This window comes from Tubulanus polymorphus, chromosome 8 (genome assembly GCF_964204645.1).
Source record: "Tubulanus polymorphus chromosome 8, tnTubPoly1.2, whole genome shotgun sequence".
Classification (NCBI taxonomy): domain Eukaryota; kingdom Metazoa; phylum Nemertea; class Palaeonemertea; order Tubulaniformes; family Tubulanidae; genus Tubulanus; species Tubulanus polymorphus.
In genome coordinates, this window is record NC_134032.1 from 15117835 (window position 1) to 15140438 (window position 22604).

The window sequence follows — 22604 nt, forward strand, 5'->3', positions numbered from 1 at the left end:
CAGTCCTTCTGCTATACCTAAAATTAATAGTGTTTGATTGCTGCTCATTGGAACACTCCGGTATCAGACGTGTTTTAATCACAATTCAGGAGGTGAAATTGAAACCACAGACACAGATGGTGGGCGCTGAGCGTTAACCTGTCAGCCCAAGAAATCATGTGCGATGCAATTTACTCCAATGAAGGGTTTGTCGACTAGCTACGAAAGTTGGCCCAGGCCGCAAACCCCACATTGGTCTATATCATTGCCCACAATTTCCGTTCAGCTAGTTCAGTTACTAGTCTATTTATCTAGCCAATCAGAAATCATAGGTGATGCAATAGACCAATGAAGGGTTTGTGTTGGCGTGAGCTTCAGCGGGAGGCAATTCACAGGAGCTCGTAAACTGGCTTGGATTCTATTTTCGGGTTTTTGATAATCTGGCGAGAATCGCGCTAAATATGAACAGTAAATAGATTCAAAATATGACAGAAATACCCTGTGTTGATATTGTTTGTTTTAATTAGGTATTTAATTAACAAATAACATCATGAGATACAATCAAACTTGTTCATATCGTTTATCTATAAAGTTACGATAAACAATTGGTCGTTAATGATCAGTATCAGGCGGTCGTGACGCTTACTTTATAAAAAACAAGGGATGAAATGTTTTTGAATGTGACCGTATTGATATTGATTGTAAAGCTGAGATATGGCGTCTCAACACATGGATTTGAATTCATTCAGTGAGGATGCTTCGATTAAAGTTAGGCCAGTTTGCTGATTAAATCTATTTTAGTTTCGCATTTCACATATTTCCTTCATTTTTTATGTATCTCTTGGTGGACAGATCGACTTCCACGATCTTCACACAACAGTCCGTCGAGAGTAGGGTACGAGCACAGGCACTCGCCGATGGGCTTGGGATACAGTTGCTGGGGTTTTTGATAGTGTATTTGTGTTTTGAGTGGTTATTCTGCAATAAATCCGAGAAAAAACGTCTTGGTACTGATACGTTTATAAAGATAATGGCTGCTGGCTCCACACACGGCGACCTCACAAAATACTGAACAAACTTCGTTTTTCAATCTAAAATCAAAACTTTTATTTTATATGACACTTACTAGTGATATGACAGTTATATATCCTATTATTCCATCCAATTGTGAGACACTGTCAATTTGTGAAACGTCTTTAGTAATATAAAAGAAAAGGTAGTTGACGAAGCGTGAGCGTATAGGAAAAACTTTACAGGCGTTGAGACGGCAACACTAGGTCACCGAACGTCGTTCAACCGCTGAGTGACGTCATAACGAAATCCCGCTTTATTTGAATATAGAAGGGGAATACTTGTAGCAGGTGCCCGTGTGACCTAGTGTTGCCGTCTCAACGCCTGTAAAGTTTTTCCTATACGCTCACGCTTCGTCAACTACCTTTTCTTTTATATTACTAAAGACGTTTCACAAATTGACAGTGTCTCACAGTCGGATGGAATAATAGGATATATAACTGTCATATCACTAGTAAGTGTCATATAAAATAAAAGTTTTGATTTTAGATTGAAAAACGAAGTTTGTTCAGTATTTTGTGAGATCGCCGTGTGTGGAGCCAGCGGCCATTATCTTTTTAAACGTATCAGTACCAAGACATTTCTTCTCGGATTTATTGCAGAATAACCACTCAAAACACAAATACACTATCAAAAACCCCAGCAACTGTATCCCAAGCCCATCGGCGAGTGCCTGTGGTACGAGAGTTTATATTTGAATTGAATTTGCTCGAATAACACATTTGAACGGCTTTAATTTCTATTTTCGAGTAGATTTGATAAACAAACAGTAACAAATAAATGAGACTTTTTTCACTTACAGTTGCCATTGAGCTAATAAATCTCAAATTGAACTTGACAAAGCGCTGATGTGGTCCAAAATAGTTAGTGAATTATTCATTTATTTACAATCGATCAATAGCCGCCATCTTGAAAATATATGCAAATGAGCAGAATCGGAATGAGGCATAAAGGCGGATCCGGACGTACACTCGGACGATCTGTCTCCCTCTGGGAAAAAACCTGTAGCAAGTATGAAGCTTGATTTCTTCTCCAGAATTGTGCCAAATTTATATTAAATTTTTTACAATGTGCTAAATCTGATCAACCATCGAACCCCAGACTGGACATCAGAAAACTAGGTTCACCACATCTTCACCCGTCAAGGGATTCGAACTCATTAAGCTAAAGCCCGTTCCCCTGATAGGAAGCGAGTTCGGGAGCGATGCCGGGCCCCTGGCAACCTGGGCCAATTTGGGTTTCGTAGCTAGTCGACTAATGGTCGGAACCGAATGCGCTTAATTTCCGAACGCTTTCCGGACTATAGTTCCGACTAAGTGACATTCGGTTTCGACTAACGCCGATAACCAAAGTTGGCCCTGGCAAGCGAGGATGACCAATCACAGAATGAGGGTTAGATAATTATAGAGGTCCTAGATATTGAGTAAAAGGAGCGTTAATTAAAAAGCCGACTTAAATTCCTGATATCCCACAGTCATTTAGAAAAAAGATCGATAGTATCAACCTTTATTTCCTCCAATCACTTTTTGTAATCCTCATGAAATGAGTGTGGTTCATCTGTCAAAGATATTGTGAAGAAAAGGCATGTCACAAGGAATGAGTATGTCATCTTACTTAAACTAGAGGACCACTGAGGAACTGTGTGCTGAAATCAAATTCTTAAAATCCAGAACCTGAAAAATCCCTTCATCAAAAACAAAATATTTATGAAATTCAACAATCATTTATTCAAGAACCTTTTACAACATTTTTTCACTCTGAGGTATTGTCACACAAATAAGAATTGAAATTTATCAGAAATGACATTCTTTACAATAAACCATTGTTTTTTATATTTAACATAAATCAATTCAACTTATGAACAGAAACAAATTACTGCACTGATCAATTGAACATGTCACCTAAAAACAGAAATTCTACCAATTCATGAATCAAAACAACTTGTAACTTACCTAAACCTAAACCTGATTCAGAAGTAAAAACCTATTGATTTAATCTCTGAAACCCAGAGATTAAAACATCAGATTTATACTTGTGAATCACGTCCTTAAAAAAGTTCTTGTGGATCAAGTTCAACAGTTATGAATTATAACTGCCGAACCTGATCGCAGATTATGATTGGAAAACTTGATTCAAATTATCAATTTGAATCAAGTTTTTCCACCTTTTAATCAGTTTTAACAGAACACAATAGGAACCATTTTTACCTTACCTAAACCTAAAGTGATCCAGAAGTAAAAACCTATTGATTTAATCTCTGAAACCCAGAAATTAAAACATCAGATTTATACTTGTGAATCACCTTAAAACAGTTCTTAATAATTGTGGATTAAGTTCAACAGTTATGAATTATAACTGCCAAACTTGATCGCGGATTATCATTGGAAAACTTGATCCAGATTATTAATTTGAATCAAGTTTTTCCACCCATTAATTAGTTTTAACAGAACACAATAGGAACAACTTACAACTTGTCAAAACCCAAAAGTGATCCAGAAGTAAAAACCTATTGATTTAATCTCTGAAACTCAGAGATTAAATCATCAGATTTATACTTGTGAATCACGACCTGAAAACAGTTCTCAATATTCGTGGATTAAGTTCAACAGTTATGAATTATAACTGTTGAGCTTGATCGCGGATTATCATTGGAAAACTTGATTCAAATTATTAATTTGAATCAAGTGTTTCCACCCTTTAATCAGTCTTAACAGAACAAAATAGGAACCATTTTTAACTTACCTAAACCTAAAGTGATCCAGAAGTAAAACCTTTTGATTTAATATCTGAAACCCAGAGATTAAAACATCAGATTTACACTTGTGAATCACCTTAAATTCTTAAAAATCTCTGACAGAGTTCAACATTAATGAATTATAACTGTCAAACTTGATCAGAGATTTTCTGTAGACGAGTCTAAACACAACATAAAATCCTATAAATTTTGTTAACTTCAATATTTTCTATTTTTCATCCATTAATCATAAATTACATGCATCTCATTATTTTCTCATTACAACCTAAACTCAATTCATTTACATTCAATCATTTCTTTACTCTTTTTTTCTAGTCTTTGTTGATTCTGTTGGATGCGAACGAACGAAAGTCACCAATTATACTTAAACAGTTTCAACACCTTTAAACTCCTTCCACTTGATCCATTACGCGAATACACAACTTTTACAACTTCCAATCATTATGAAATTGCGGTTCTCAACACTGAATTACACTGGTCCGGTTCATCGTTTAATTGCGGTTCTCGACACTGAATTACACTGGTCCGGTTCATCGTTTAATTGCGGTTCTCGACACTGAATTACACTGGTCCGATTCATCGTTTAATTGCGGTTCTCGGCACTGAATTACACTGGTCCGATTCATCGTTTAATTGCGGTTCTGGACACTGAATTACACTGGTCCGGTTCATCGTTTAATTGCGGTTCTGGACACTGAATTACACTGGTCCGGTTCATCGTTTAATTGCAGTTCTCGACACTGAATTACACTGGTCCGGTTCATCGTTTAATTGCGGTTCTGGACACTGAATTACACTGGTCCGGTTCATCGTTTAATTGCAGTTCTCGACACTGAATTACACTGGTCCGGTTCATTGTTTAATTGCGGTTCTCAACAATGAATTACACTGGTCCGGTTTATCGTTTAATTGCGGTTGTGGACACTGAATTACACTGGTCCGGTTCATCGTTTAATTGCGGTTCTCGGCACTGAATTACGTGAAGTTCAGCCGAGTAATCACTGCGCATTGGTTTGCATAGAAATTGTTTTGAACGGAACTGCACTGCATTGGTTCACACGGAATTCTACTGGTGTGAACAGAACTGTTTTCATGGTTTCAATCACATTGGTTCGATCTCAATAACTATCCTATAGATGCAAAGTGTTGGTTCAATGAAATAGCAGAGTCTTGATTTTTGCTGCATGTGTATCTCAACAAATGACAAACTGAAAAGACAAAAAATAAACAACAAATAAATAAAGATGTCAAAGTCAACTCACTTATTGAAAAAAAAGGCTTTCAAGAATTTCATAGAAAAACATGAGATAATTACCTGATTTGTTTGAGTGATGATTTCTAAGCTGCAACTTGCGAACAATTCGTATCTGGTTATATCAGGAAGTCGCAATGAGATTTTCTTCAATCTACGCCGAATTAAGTCTTCAATATCTTAAGTAACATTGTAACAGTTTCTGACTATAACTGATCACAGCTAATTGAAAACTGAAAAGACAAAAAATAAACAATAAATGAATAAGATTCCAAAGTCATTTAATCGGAAAAACCAACGATAATAAATGATAGGCGATTTCATACAGAAATATAAGATAATTACCTGATTTGCTTGTCAGATGAATTCTATGTTGCCAGTTGTACGGACAATTTGTGAATAAATCTCTTAATATCAAAAAACCGCAATAAGATTTCTAACCGCTGAATAATGTCTGTTATCTTAACTACCGGTACCATTGTAACAGCAAATTGAAAACTGAAAAGACAAAAATAAATGACAAATGAATAAAGATTTCAGAGTAAACTCATTAAATTTTAAAAACAAACGGGTAAAATAAGCGTTTCATACTAAAATATAAGATAATTACCTGATTTGCTCGTGAGATGAACTGCAAGTCACCAGATGTTCTAAGTCTGCTGAAGCTGAGTATGGTTGGTATGTGAGTAGTGGATTTCATTCAGGAGCTGATTAATTACTGATTACTGCTTCCTCTGATGTTGTTGTTGTTGTTGTCGCTGATTCTGTCGTCTTTCTGTCGTCTTGTTGATTTACAATATATTTTTTTTTTACAATATTTTTTTTTCTTACATCACTTTTTTTCTTTCAAACAATAATTATTCTTCCTTTTAAATTTAAACAATACCTTTTTTGATCAAACAATTTTTTTTAAATCGTTATTTTGATTATTTAGAAACTAGGAATTACTAAATTGAGACAATCAAATCTTGACAATTAGAGGTTTGGTTCCTGATATTCAAATCAAAGATTTTCTAATCTTCATAATTAACAGGTTTGATTCCTGATATTCAAATCAAAGATTTTCTAATCTTCATAATTAACAGGTTTGATTCCTGATATTCAAATCAAAGATTTTCTAATCTTCATAATTAACAGGTTTGATTCCTGATATTCAAATCAAAGATTTTCTAATCTTCATAATTAACAGGTTTGATTCCTGATATTCAAAAAACTTTTCATTCAAAATTCTTTCAATGTTCATAATTAGAAGTTTAGCTCCTGATTTTTTAATCAAGGCATTTAAATCTGACAATTGACAATTGACAGGTTTGATTCCTGATTTTTAACCGACGCAGTTTTCTCAAATGTGTCTCGAGACAAAGTAGATTTAACTGCAGCCTCGAGTCAATGATGAACTTTGGTAAGTTCTTTCAAGTACGTCTTACGATGAACAAAGAACTTTGAGAAGTTCTTTCAAACACATCTTACGATGAACAAAGAACTTTGAGAAGTTCTTTCAAACACGTCTTGCGATGAACCAAGAACTTTGAGAAGTTCTTTCAAATACGTCTTAAGATGAACAAAGAACTCTGAGAAGTTCTTTCAAATACGTCTTACGATGAACAAAGAACTTTGAGAAGTTCTTTTAAATACGTCTTGCGATGAACCAAAAACTTTGAGAAGTTCTTTCAAATACGTCTCACGTTGAACAAAGAACTTTGAGAAGTTCTTTTAAATACAGCTCTAGTTGAAGTAGATTAAACTATGGCTTGAGTCAAATCAAAACCTTCATACGAATACATCTTATGACGAACAAAGAACTTTGAGAAGTTCATACAAATATGTCTTATGACAAATGAAGAACTTTGAGAAAATCTTTCAAGTCTGACTTTAGTCAAAGTAGATTTAAATGTGGTGCGAGTCAAATAATGAACTTTGAGATGTTCATTCATGTCTTATGACAAAGAACTTTGAGAAGGTCTATCGAATCGGACTTTAGTCGAAGTAGATTTAAATGCAGGCGCGAGTCAAATAATGAACTTTAAAAAGTTCATTCCACTTTATCTTACAACAACTTTCAGAAGTTCTTTCAAATCCAACTGCAGATCGACTTCAGTAATAAACTTTGAGAAGTTCATTCAAGTATGTTGTGGGCGGCTCGAGTCAAATAAAGAACTTTGAGGTGTTCATCTTTTAAGAATTTCTTCCAAATCAATGAACTAAGAACTTACGCGAGTCAAATTTTGACTCTAAGAAGTTCTTTCCAAATGTAGTCCGAGACAAATTTCTCCCAAGATTTTCAAACACTTGGTTAAATGACTTTTTTCCTATATGTATGGCTTCAATTAAATGATCTAATATTTCATCTTATATCATATCATCCTCAGGTGGAATAACTGTTGCAAGGTTCCCAAAATCTCATCTACATCTAGATTTTTCAATAAGCAATAACATTTCAATCTACCTGAGAACTCATCTGGAAGTGGCTGACATATGCCAGAAAACACTTCTTAATCTGATAAACACAGCAAGTTAAGCAAAAACATACATGGCTTCCAATAAACTTTTGAGTTTCAGATAAGTTTCAGATTCAAGAGATCGATGTTTAAGTTTCAGATTCAACAGCTCGATGTTTGAGTTTCAGATTCAACAGCTCGATGTTTAAGTTTCAGATTCAACAGCTCGATGTTTAAGTTTCAGATTCAACAGCTCGATGTTTAAGTTTCAGATTCAACAGATCGATGTTTGAGTTTCAGATTCAACAGATTGATGTTTAAGTTTCAGATTCAACAGATCGATGGTTAAGTTTCAGATTCAACAGATCGATGTTTAAGTTTCAGATTCAACAGCTCGATGTTTAAGTTTCAGATTCAACAGCTCGATGTTTAAGTTTCAGATTCAACAGATCGATGTTTGAGTTTCAGATTCAACAGATTGATGTTTAAGTTTCAGATTCAACAGATCGATGGTTAAGTTTCAGATTCAACAGATCGATGTTTAAGTTTCAGATTCAACAGATCGATGTTTAAGTTTCAGATTCAACAGATCGATGTTTAAGTTTCAGATTCAACAGCTCGATGTTTAAGTTTCAGATTCAACAGATCGATGTTTAAGTTTCAGATTCAACAGATCGATGTTTAAGTTTCAGATTCAACAGCTCGATGTTTAAGTTTCAGATTCAACAGATCGATGTTTGAGTTTCAGATTCAACAGATCGATGTTTAAGTTTCAGATTCAACAGCTCGATGGTTAAGTTTCAGATTCAACAGCTCGATGTTTAAGTTTCAGATTCAACAGATCGATGGTTAAGTTTCAGATTCAACAGCTCGATGTTTAAGTTTCAGATTCAACAGATCGATGGTTAAGTTTCAGATTCAACAGCTCGATTCAGAACTGATGTTTAATTAATTTCAAATTTTCAAACAGATGCCAGAATTAATTGATAAAGATGCAGAAGTGGTGAAGTGTGAATGGTGTAGTGCAGGTGCAAGTCGGCGCCTTGTGCAATAAATACGTGAAGTGAAGATGTGCATGAATCAACTTTCTTCTGGCATCTTTCCAACAGCAGTATCTACCAAATTATAGATCACCTAATCAATAGTAAGAGGATGAGCAATTTCTAACACAAAAATCTCTTTCAAGATTTTTAAATCGCTTTTAAACCCTTGAAATTCATAATTAGTAATAATCTCTTTATATCAAGGTAACGATAATGAATCCTAACTTTCCTTGCAACAGTTATATTCCTAGAATATTTTGATTGAATTTGATGTATATACCAATAGATATGCAATTGATTCAAGGTGGAAACAATTGATCTCGTTTAACACGAATGGGGTGTAGGTTTTCGCCAGCTAATAGCTGTTTTGTAGCAGCATTTTGAGAGTCGATATTTGGCAGTCTCGGAGCAGCATTAACAAAACCGACCCTGCGCCACATGGTTATTCTTTGTTGTATGTGAGATGTATTTCGATAGTTGCGATTACACACGACGATCTGCGTAAATATAAAACTGAAACGACAAAGAAAATGACAAATAAATAACAATGTCAAAGTAAATTCATTTAATCGTTAAAACAAATATGTAAAATAAGTAATTTCATACAGTAACAGCATAATTACCTGATTTGCATTGATTTGATCTGATGAGCTGCTGTTGGAGCTATTGAGTGACGAGGAGCTGTTGAGTGACGAGGAGCTGTTGAATGACGAGGAGCTGTTGAGTGACGAGGAGCTGTTGAGTGACGAGGAGCTGCTGCTGATTTTCTAAGAGGAGCTGTTGTCTGACGAGAAGCTGTTGATTTTCGATGCAGAGCTGTTGATTTCCGATGAGGAGCTGTTGTGTGACGAGGAGCTGTTGTGTGACGAAGAGCTGTTGATTTCCGATGAGCAGCTGTTGATTTCCGACGAGGAGTTGTTGTGTGACGAGGAGCTGTTGATTTCCGATGAGGAGCTGTTGATTTCCGATGAGGAGCTGTTGATTTCCGATGAGGAGCTGTTGTGTGACGAGGAGCTGTTGTGTGATGAGGAGCTATTGATTTCCGACGAGGAGCTGTTGTGTGACGAAGAGCTGTTGATTTCCGATGAGGAGCTGTTGATTTTCGATGAGGAACTGTTTATTTCCGATGAGGAGCTGTAGTGTGACGAGGAGCTGTTGTGTGACGAGGAGCTGTTGATTTCTGATGAGGAGCTGTTGTAGAGTTCTTCAAAAACATACATAACGGCGACCAATATGTGACCAAAGTTCAATTTGTATAAATCATTATTTATCAATTATTTTATATTTCAATTTTGCAGTGCGTTATAATCTTGCCAACTGCATCTTACGACTGTTTGAGAACTTTAACTTTTCTTTTTCTTTTTTTTTAGATTCAATACCTCGATGTTTTAGTTCGAGATTCAATACCTCGATGATTCAGTTCGAGATTCAATACCTCGATGTTTCAGTTCGAGATTCAATACCTCGATGGTTTAGTTCGAGATTCAATACCTCGATGATTCAGTTCGAGATTCAATACTTCGATGTTTCAGTTCGAGATTCAATACCTCGATGGTTCAGTTCGAGATTCAATACCTCGATGTTTCAGTTCGAGATTCAATACCTCGATATTTCAGTTTGAGACTCAATACCTCGATGTTTCAGTTCGAGATTCAATACTTCGATGTTTCAGTTCGAGATTCAATACCTTGATATTTCAGTTCGAGATTCAATACCTCGATGTTTCAGTTCGAGATTCAATACTTCGATGTTTCAGTCGCACCCGCAAATAAATAAATTGGATGAGATTTTTAAAGATTTTATAATTTTTTTTTCATTTTTGATTTTTTAGATTTTTTTGATGAATGACATGAATGGGTGCGATAGGAATCGCACCCGCAAATAAATAAATTGGATGTAATGAGATGAGATTTTTTAAGATTTTATAATTTTTTTTTCATTTTTGATTTTTTAGATTTTTTTGATGAATGACATGAATGGGTGCGATAGGAATCGCACCCGCAAATAAATTGGATGAAATGAGATGAGATTTTTTAAGATTTTATAATTTTTTCTTATTTTTGATTTTTTAGATTTTTTTGATGAATGACATGAATGGGTGCGATAGGAATCGCACCCGCAAATAAATTGGATGAAATGAGATGAGATTTTTTAAGATTTTATAATTTCTTTTTCATTTTTGATTTTTTAGATTTTTTTGATGAATGACATGAATGGGTGCGATAGGAATCGCACCCGCAAATAAATTGGATGAAATGAGATGAGATTTTTTAAGATTTTATAATTTTTTTTAATTTTTTATTTTTTAGATTTTTTTGATGAATGACATGAATGGGTGCGATAGGGATCGCACCCGCAAATAAATTGGATGAAATGAGATGAGATTTTTAAAGATTTTATAATTTTTTTTTCATTTTTGATTTTTTAATTTTTTTGATGAATGACATGAATGGGTGCGATAGGGATCGCACCCGCAAATAAATAAATTGGATGAAATGAGATGAGATTTTTTATTTTTTATTAATTTTTTAAAAGTTAAATAAACCACCCCTGGGGTACACCGGCTAGGAAAGCAAGCGCCACCATACGGACGATGAGCTAAAGAAGGCAATCAAGGAGGAACCCTAAACTAACCCCAACCCCACCACCATCCCCCCGGCTTTGTACTGGTACAATTCCGGATTTAAGAAAATAAAAATCAAAAATAACATATACCACATTGAATAACACAACAACATGAGCCAACGCAATTTAAAATGAGGGCAGTTTAAAGTCATACCCAGGACAAATTTTAAAAGCAAAGTCGAATTAACCCTTTAAAGCCCAGACACTCTAGGAAACTTATCAAAGGAGAGTGTGTGATGGCACCTTTCCCATCACCTGCCTTTGATAAGCTCCCAGAGCGAGCACCTTTAGGAGCCAACGCCCAGTATGCTGGGCGGGAAACAGAAACGGGAAGTAAACAGGCCCAATTCCCGACCACCTTCATACTGGACGTTGAGTCAAAAAGGTGCTTTGGGCTTTAAAGAGTTAAATCGACACGCCTTAAAAATGAGTTAAAATCAGGGCAGTTTAAAGTCGTACCCAGGACGAATTCACCAGCCAAATCAAACCCATACAACAATGTACAGTTACAACAATGTACAGCTACAACAATGTACAGTTAAAACTATATACAGTTAAAACTATGTACAGTTAAAACTATATACAATTGTGAAACTAAGTACTGTTAAGACTATATACAATTAAAACTATGTACAGTTAAAACTATGTACTATTAAAACTATATACAGTTAAAACTATGTACAGTTAAAACTATATACAATTGAAACTATGTACAGTTAAGACTATATACTGTACAGTTAAGACTATATACAATTAAAACTATGTACAATTAAAACTATGTACAGTTAAAACTATGTACAATTAAAACTATGTACAAAAGTCAGGGCAGTTTAACGTCTTACCCCAGGACAAATTCATCCGCAGAACTGGTCCCAGAGTCAAAGCAAACCCAAACAACTGTGTGATTGGATCCAGACTCAAATCGAAACCAGAGAGTTAGTCACATCCAGAAAACTGTGGAACTGAATCCCGACACAGGCAGCCAGTAACAACAGAACCATCGCGTCCTGTAAGCTACAAACTAATCAAAGTTTCCAATAAAAAATCACTCAAGTCGGTTAAAAGTTTACTCCAGACTAGATAAGCCTTCGAGATAGAAAGTGAAGACCAACTCAGAATTCATATCTGAGTTCAAAGAATGCCTCAAACACGTGCGATCAATTGATCTAACAAAAAGCCAGGGTTATACCATAGTTAACATAGACAGTAATATCACCTCACCCATGTGCAGGATGATATCTGTACACATGTACAGTGTTCACCTGTACACTGTTCTACAGTAATACCGGTCCGAACTAACTACCACGTTAAATCATCTAGTAATACCGGTCCGAACTAACTACCACGTTCAATCATCTAGTAATACCGGTACGAACTTACTACCACGTTCAATCATCTAGTAATACCGGTCCGAACTAACTACCACGTTCAATCATCTAGTAATACCGGTACGAACTAACTACCACGTTCAATCATCTAGTAATACCGGTCCGAACTAACTACCACGTTCAATCATCTAGTAATACCGGTCCGAACTTACTACCACGTTCAATCATCTAGTAATACAGGTCCGAACTAACTACTACGTTCAATCATCTAGTAATACCGGTACGAACTAACTACCACGTTCAATCATCTAGTAATACCGGTCCGAACTAACTACCACGTTCAATCATCTAGTAATACCGGTCCGAACTAACTACTACGTTCAATCATCTAGTAATACCGGTCCGAACTAACTACTACGTTCAATCATCTAGTAATACCGGTCCGAACTAACTACCACATTCAATCATCTAGTAATACCGGTCCGAACTAACTACCACATTCAATCATCTAGTAATACTGGTCCGAACTAACAACTACGTTCAATCATCTAGTAATACTGGTCCGAACTAACAACTACGTTCAATCATCTAGTAATACCGGTCTGAACTAACTACCACGTTCAATCATCTAGTAATACCGGTCTGAACTAACTACCACGTTCAATCATCTAGTAATACCGGTCCGAACTAACTACCACGTTCAATCATCTAGTAATACCGGTCTGAACTAACTACCACGTTCAATCATCTAGTAATACCGGTCCGAACTAACTACCACGTTTAATCATCTAGTAATACCGGTCCGAACTAACTACTACGTTCAATCATCTAGTAATACCGGTCTGAACTAACTACCACGTTCAATCATCTAGTAATACCGGTCCGAACTAACTACCACGTTTAATCATCTAGTAATACCGGTACGAACTAACTACCACGTTCAATCATCTAGTAATACCGGTCCGAACTAACTACCACGTTCAATCATCTAGTAATACCGGTCCGAACTAACTACTACGTTCAATCATCTAGTAATACCGGTACGAACTTACTACCACGTTCAATCATCTAGTAATACCGGTCCGAACTAACTACCACGTTCAATCATCTAGTAATACCGGTCCTAACTTACTACCACGTTTAATCATCTAGTAATACCGGTCCGAACTAACTACTACGTTCAATCATCTAGTAATACCGGTACGAACTAACTACCACGTTCAATCATCTAGTAATACCGGTCCGAACTAACTACCACGTTCAATCATCTAGTAATACCGGTCCGAACTAACTACTACGTTCAATCATCTAGTAATACCGGTACGAACTAACTACCACGTTCAATCATCTAGTAATACCGGTCCGAACTAACTACTACGTTCAATCACTTAGTAATACCGGTCCTAACTTACTACCACGTTTAATCATCTAGTAATACTGGTCCTAACTTACTACCATGTTCAATCATCTAGTAATACCGGTCCGAACTAACTACCACGTTCAATCATCTAGTAATACCGGTCCTAACTTACTACCACGTTTAATCATCTAGTAATACCGGTCCGAACTAACTACCACGTTCAATCATCTAGTAATACCGGTACGAACTAACTACCACGTTCAATCATCTAGTAATACCGGTCCGAACTAACTACTACGTTCAATCATCTAGTAATACCGGTACGAACTAACTACCACGTTCAATCATCTAGTAATACCGGTCCGAACTAACTACCACGTTCAATCATCTAGTAATACCGGTCCGAACTAACTACCACGTTCAATCATCTAGTAATACCGGTCCGAACTAACTACCACGTTCAATCATCTAGTAATACCGGTCCGAACTAACTACCACATTCAATCATCTAGTAATACCGGTCCGAACTAACTACTACGTTCAATCATCTAGTAATACCGGTACGAACTTACTACCACGTTCAATCATCTAGTAATACCGGTACGAACTAACTACCACGTTCAATCATCTAGTAATACCGGTCCGAACTAACTACCACGTTCAATCATCTAGTAATACCGGTCCGAACTAACTACCACGTTCAATCATCTAGTAATACCGGTCCGAACTAACTACTACGTTCAATCATCTATCAGCCATAGAAATACAACCAGACAACGAGCGGATTAAACAAGCAGGCTTCACGAGTGGGCTTAATAAGTGAGCATAACCAGCCGGCTTAATGAACAGCCTTCACGAGCCGGGAGAGGGAGAGAGAGAGAGCGAGGGGGAGAGAGAGAGAGCGAGGGGGAGAGAGAGAGAGAGCGAGGGGGAGAGAGAGAGAGAGCGAGGGAGAGAGAGAGAGCGAGGGGGAGAGAGAGAGAGAGAGAGAGAGAGAGAAAGAGAGAGAGGTAGAAAAAGGGAGGAAGAAAAAAGAAAAAGAGAGATGTAGAAAAAGAGAGGGGGACCTGTATGTATATATATACATATATATGTTCTTCAAGATGGTCGCCATAGACACAAAGTGGACGGAGAATTAAAAAGAACCTATATACACTATACAACTAAAACTATATACAGTTGAAACTATGTACAGTTAAAACTATATACAGTTAAAACTATATACAACTAAAACTATGTACAATCAAAACTATGTACAACTAAAACTATATACAGTTGAAACTATATACAACTAAAACTATATACAACTAAAACTATATACAACTAAAACTATATACAACTAAAACTATATACAACTAAAACTATGTACAGTTGAAACTATATACAACTAAAACTATGTACAGTTAAAACTACGTACAGTTGAAACTATATACAACTAAAACTATATACAGTTGAAACTATATACAGTGAAAACTATATACAATTAAAACTATGTACAGTTGAAACTATATACAACTAAAACTATATACAGTTGAAACTATATACAGTGAAAACTATATACAATTAAAACTATGCACAGTTAAAACTATATACAACTAAAACTATGTACAGTTGAAACTATATACAACTAAAACTATATACAACTAAAACTATATACAGTTGAAACTATATACAACTAAAACTATGTACAGTTAAAACTATATACACTTGAAACTATATACAACTAAAACTATATACAACTAAAACTATATACAATTAAAACTATATACAATCAAAACTATATACAATTAAAACTTTGTACAGTTAAAACTATGTACAATTAAAACTATGTACAAGTAAAACTTTGTACAATTAAAATTATATACAATCAAAACTATTAAACGCACCGAACTGTGGAACTGAGTCCAGGTGTAATTAAACGCACCGAACTGTGGAACTGAGTCCAGGTGTAATTAAACGCATCGAACTGTGGAACTGGATCCAGGTGTAATTAAACGCACCGAACTGTGGAACTGAGTCCAGGTGTAATTAAACGCACCGAACTGTGGAACTGAGTCCAGGTGTAATTAAACGCATCGAACTGTGGAACTGGATCCAGGTGTAATTAAACGCACCGAACTGTGGAACTGAGTCCAGGTGTAATTAAACGCATCGAACTGTGGAACTGGATCCAGGTGTAATTAAACGCACCGAACTGTGGAACTGAGTCCAGGTGTAATTAAACGCACCGAACTGTGGAACTGAGTCCAGGTGTAATTAAACGCATCGAACTGTGGAACTGAGTCCAGGTGTAATTAAACGCATCGAACTGTGGAACTGGATCCAGGTGTAATTAAACGCACCGAACTGTGGAACTGAGTCCAGGTGTAATTAAACGCACCGAACTGTGGAACTGAGTCCAGGTATAATTAAACGCACCGAACTGTGGAACTGAGTCCAGGTCTAATTAAACGCACCGAACTGTGGAACTGAGTCCAGGTGTAATTAAACGCACCGAACTGTGGAACTGAGTCCAGGTGTAATTAAACGCATCGAACTGTGGAACTGAGTCCAGGTGTAATTAAACGCATCGAACTGTGGAACTGGATCCAGGTGTAATTAAACGCACCGAACTGTGGAACTGAGTCCAGGTGTAATTAAACGCACCGAACTGTGGAACTGAGTCCAGGTATAATTAAACGCACCGAACTGTGGAACTGAGTCCAGGTCTAATTAAACGCACCGAACTGTGGAACTGAGTCCAGGTGTAATTAAACGCACCGAACTGTGGAACTGAGTCCAGGTGTAATTAAACGCACCGAACTGTGGAACTGAGTCCAGGTGTAATTAAACGCATCGATCTGTGGAACTGAGTCCAGGTGTAATTAAACGCACCGAACTGTGGAACTGAGTCCAGGTATAATTTAACGCACCGAACTGTGGAACTGAGTCCAGGTATAATTAAACGCACTGAACTGTGGAACTGAGTCCAGGTATAATTAAACGCACCGAACTGTGGAACTGAGTCCAGGTATAATTAAACGCAACGAACTGTGGAACTGAGTCCAGGTGTAATTAAACGCACCGAACTGTGGAACTGAGTCCAGGTATAATTAAACGCACCGAACTGTGGAACTGAGTCCAGGTATAATTAAACGCACCGAACTGTGGAACTGAGTCCAGGTATAATTAAACGCACCGAACTGTGGAACTGAGTCCAGGTATAATTAAACGCACCGAACTGTGGAACTGAGTCCAGGTATAATTAAACGCACCGAACTGTGGAACTGAGTCCAGGTATAATTAAACGCACCGAACTGTGGAACTGAGTCCAGGTATAATTAAACGCACCGAATTGTGGAACTGAGTCCAGGTATAATTAAACGCACCGAACTGTGGAACTGAGTCCAGGTATAATTAAACGCATCGAACTGTGGAACTGAGTCCAGGTATAATTAAACGCACCGAACTGTGGAACTGAGTCCAGGTGTAATTAAACGCACCGAACTGTGGAACTGAGTCCAGGTATAATTAAACGCACCGAACTGTGGAACTGAGTCCAGGTATAATTAAACGCACCGAACTGTGGAACTGAGTCCAGGTATAATTAAACGCACCGAACTGTGGAACTGAGTCCAGGTATAATTAAACGCACTGAACTGTGGAACTGAGTCCAGGTATAATTAAACGCACTGAACTGTGGAACTGAGTCCAGGTATAATTAAACGCACCGAACTGTGGAACTGAGTCCAGGTATAATTAAACGCACCGAACTGTGGAACTGAGTCCACGTATAATTAAACGCACCGAACTGTGGAACTGTAGAATGCTGTTGAAGCTGTTGTGTTATTCATTTGGGTATATGTTATAATTGATTTTTTTTCAGTGAAGGCATATTAGGTGCACATGAACGTCTCATGCGTTCAAGGCACCTAATATCCCTTCACTGAAAGAATATTTTTCAAATCAGTTAACAAATCCGGAATTGTCCCAGAACGCAGCCGCTCCTCCCACATTCCATCCGTATGTCGGGCCACCACCTCTACCTCTCGGGCCACTCGATCACTCGCCAGCTTTTTGGCGAGTGAACGAGTGACCGCCCGAGATACGGATGGAGGAGCAGGAGGAGCAGGACCCGCACCATCCCCAGCCCCACCACCATCCCTCCTCGGCCTCTTCCTATTTATTCTTACCCCTTCCTCCTGATTGCCTTGATCAGCCGCACCATCCGCAGGGGCTACTCTTGCCTCCCCTCCCTGAGGAGCCACGACCACCGGAACTTTTCTTTTTCGTTTTGTTCTTGTTTTTTTAGGCGGTGGTCGTGTCTGTAAAGAGAAAAAATAAAAAATTTGTTTAGCATAAAATTAAATATCAGTATTAAAAATCGAAATGAGAAAACCAGCGATTCAACAAATAAACACCTATACGTAGTTAAGATATTTGGCAATTGGCCGGGGGGGGGGGGAGAGGTGCGGGGAGGTTGGGAGGGAGTTTTAATACTAGGCTGTCATGTGATACAAATATCAGAAGTCTACAGCCTTCTTGTAAAAGTCGGCCTCTGCACACGGGCCACGGTGCCGAACTCATTAACTTGTTTTCCAACCGAGTTGCCCCGATGACAAAATCGGATTATGTTTGTCAGGAAATATTTGAAATGATATTCAGAGACGTGTCATGCACGCATTGAACAATCTTCATCGAGAGGCTAGAGGAGTATTTCAGCCAATCACCAGTCGGACGGCATGACTCCGCAGATGGCGCTGATCGGCGAAAATATCCGTTATTCGAAAAAAAATTACTCGGATCGAAACGGTTTTACATGGAAATCTATAATTCCATTAATAGGTTTTTGTTGAATTTGTTGTTAACTAGACGTATAGGATTATAGAATATTTACTGAACAACTGAATTCTGAGTTGAGTGATAACTGTGCAGACTCAAAACATTGAATTCAATTCATCTTTCAAACTCAAATAGAATAAGACAAAACAAATAAAGATTCTTACCTCCGTCAGATCTCCTTCAGACAGCCGTCCCCGGACTCTTTCCGACCATCTTTTGGCACCCGGGGGCGGCTGTCTGACAGGCCGCTGCTGAGGCGAATTTCCCTGAGGTTGTGGGGGAGGGGCAGCAGCGGGCGACAAAGGATTCACCGGTGGTGGGATCCTATCTGGTACCAAGTTTCGCGCAAAATCCTCAATGGGCCCCCTAAAGGGGCACTCCTGTAGAATATCTATGACTGTAAAATAGAAAGAGAGAAATACATTAAACAACGAGTCAAAGGGTTTCAAACGCTGTAAATATGAATATTATCCCACCAGGGGGCGCCTGACACTATTAAAATGTAATATCAATGGTTATTGCGTTGATTTAGCCGCAATCGCTGATCAGACTAGGAAAAGATCAGTAATTTAAACAGTTTTACTTTGTTGTAAGGTTGCATGATTATTTGTCACATTACAATTTCTTAATGATTCAACGAAAAATGTAGTTTTTCTAACTGCGACGAATTGTTTGTCGCTACGAGCAAATTGAGTATCAGAGATTCTAAACTTTGTGGGGCTAATAATTGGTTGAATATTTTGACTAGATTTTGAGATATCAGGTGACACTCTAATAGCTGCCCTTAAGGATATTGTATGAAAATAGTTGAACTACTTACACTCAGGTAGAAACAAGCTGACGAACTCCTCTCGCCGGAACGCACGTCGAATACGGAATGCTAGTGCTGTAAAAACAATAATACAATTCATTAAAATCACATACATTAATTACAAAACTAGTTTGAATTCTAAAGCAGTTTGTCAGAGGTGAACTGTGGATCCTGAAACAGAACGCCGCCGCCGGGTCCAGTGCCGGAACAACGATTCTGTTCTTCTAACTCTATCGAGGAGGTTGCCCCAAAACAGATCAATCGGGTATATATATATATATATATATATATATGAGATCTGAGATCTGTCTGTAATTAGCTGTAAATTTGTCATTTATTTATCCTTCACTCCGTGCATATAGTTCACATACAACCCGTGCGGTGGCGCTATTTATGATGTTATCTATGACAATCAACACAAGCACGTGTGCGCGCTAGTACATGGAGCCTATGCATAATTGATAAAATAAACATTGATTGTTCACTGTATTCACAGACCTACGGCACTATTATTTTAAAGATTTCGTTAGCAATTCACTACTTTTCTAAAAATCACTATTTTTGATTTAATGGTTTAAATTCTCTCTCTTATCATCAGAGCATCAGAAAATTCACTATTTTTCTAAAAATCATTATTTTTGATTTAACGGTTTAAATTCTCTCCTCATCATCAGAGCATCAGAAAATTCACTATTTTTCTAAAAATCACTATTTTTGATTTAATGGTTTCAATTCTCTCTCTTTTTATCAGAGCATCAGAAAATTCACTATTTTTTTAACTAAAAATCACTATTTTTGATTTAACGGTTTAAATTCTCTCCTCATCATCAGAGCATCAGAAAATTCACTATTTTTCTAAAAATCCCTATTTTTGATTAATCGGTTTAAATTCTCTCCTCATCATCAGAGCATCAGAAAATTCACTATTTTTCTAAAAATCCCTATTTTTGATTAATCGGTTTAAATTCTCTCCTCATCATCAGAGCATCAGAAAATTCACTATTTTTCTAAAAATCACTATTTTTGATTTAATGGTTTAAATTCTCTCTCTTTTTATCAGAGCATCAGAAAATTCACTATTTTTCTAAAAATCGCTATTTTTGATTTATCGGTTTAAATTCTCTCTCTCATCATCAGAGCATCAGAAAATTCACTATTTTTTTAAAAATCACTATTTTTGATTCAACGGTTTCAATTCTCTCTCTTTTTATCAGAGCATCAGAAAATTCACTATTTTTCTAAAAATCCCTATTTTTGATTAATCGGTTTAAATTCTCTCCTCATCATCAGAGCATCAGAAAATTCACTATTTTTTTTACTAAAAATCATTATTTTTGATTTAACGGTTTAAATTCTCTCTCTCATCATCAGAGCATCAGAAAATTCACTATTTTTCTAAAAATCCCTATTTTTGATTAATCGGTTTAAATTCTCTCCTCATCATCAGAGCATCAGAAAATTCACTATTTTTTTTACTAAAAATCATTATTTTTGATTTATCGGTTTAAATTCTGTCTCTTTTCATCAGATCATCAGAAAATTCACTATTTTTTTTTACAAAAAATTATTATTTTTGATTTATCGGTTTAAATTCTCTCTCTTTTCATCAGAGCATCAGAAAATTCACTATTTTTCTAAAAATCCCTATTTTTGATTAATCGGTTTAAATTCTCTCTCTTTTCATCAGAGCATCAGAAAATTCACTATTTTCTCACTAAAAATCATTATTTTTGATTTATCGGTTTAAATTCTCTCTCTTTCACAGAGCATCAGAAAATTCACTATTTTTTTACTAAAAATTATTATTTTTGATTTATCGGTTTAAATTCTCTCTCTTATCATCAGAGCATCAGAAAATTCACTATTTTTTACTAAAAATCATTATTTTTGATTTATCGGTTTAAATTCTGTCTCTTTTCATCAGAGCATCAGAAAATTGACTATTTTTCTAAAAATCATTATTTATGATTAATCGGTTTAAATTCTCTCTCTTTTCATCAGAGCATCAGAAAATTCACTATTTTTTTACTAAAAATTATTATTTTTGATTTATCGGTTTCAATTCTCTCTCTTTTCATCAGAGCATCAGAAAATTCACTATTTTTTACTAAAAATTATTTTTTTTGATTTATCGGTTTCAATTCTCTCTCTTTTCATCAGAGCATCAGAGAATTCACTATTTTTTTACTAAAAATTATTATTTTTGATTTATCGGTTTAAATTCTCTCTCTTTTCATCAGAGCATCAGAAAATTCACTATTTTTTTACTAAAAATTATTATTTTTGATTTATCGGTTTAAATTCTCTCTCTTTTCATCAGAGCATCAGAGAATTCACTATTTTTTTACTAAAAATTATTAATTTTTGATTTATCGGTTTCAATTCTCTCTCTTTCACAGAGCATCAGAAAATTCACAATTTTTTTACTAAAAATTATTATTTTTGATTTATCGGTTTCAATTCTCTCTCTTTTCATCATGTTCTTCTAGTTCTTTTAAGGTTGCAGCAAAACAGACCAAATTAATCAGGTTAATTCTGAATGTTTAAAACTCAAGGAAATTTGGGAATTTAATGGCAGTAAATGGTATTTCGGGCCATCCTATTGTAATTGATATTGCTCCCCTGCCAGTGGTGGTTCACCTGCCAGTTAAAATAAGTGTCATTTGAAAAAGTTGATAATTATTTAACTGGTCCAAGCAAATACCGGCAAATAAAAATCTAAACAAGAACAAATTGACTAAAATGGACTAAATTTTGGTCAGTGTCAATTTGTAATGAAATGTCTTATATTAGAACATTCTTTAAAACTCAACAAATGATTTCAGGGATGAGATGAGGCACATTTTTTTCATATTGCTATTTCTACCTTTTGGCATTTCTTCACACATAACACAAAAATATTTTATGCAAGAATTGCATAGTTAAACATGTTTATGACAAAGTAACAATTATGACCTGTAATTAGGGTACTATAAAAATCAGTGACTGACACTAACCTACGAACACATGTACATGAACTACAAACATGTACATGTACTCCAAACATGTACCTGTACTATGAACTTTCTTGGGTCAAATCAGAGATAGATAAATACATACAGCCTGTGAGGAAAACTATGTA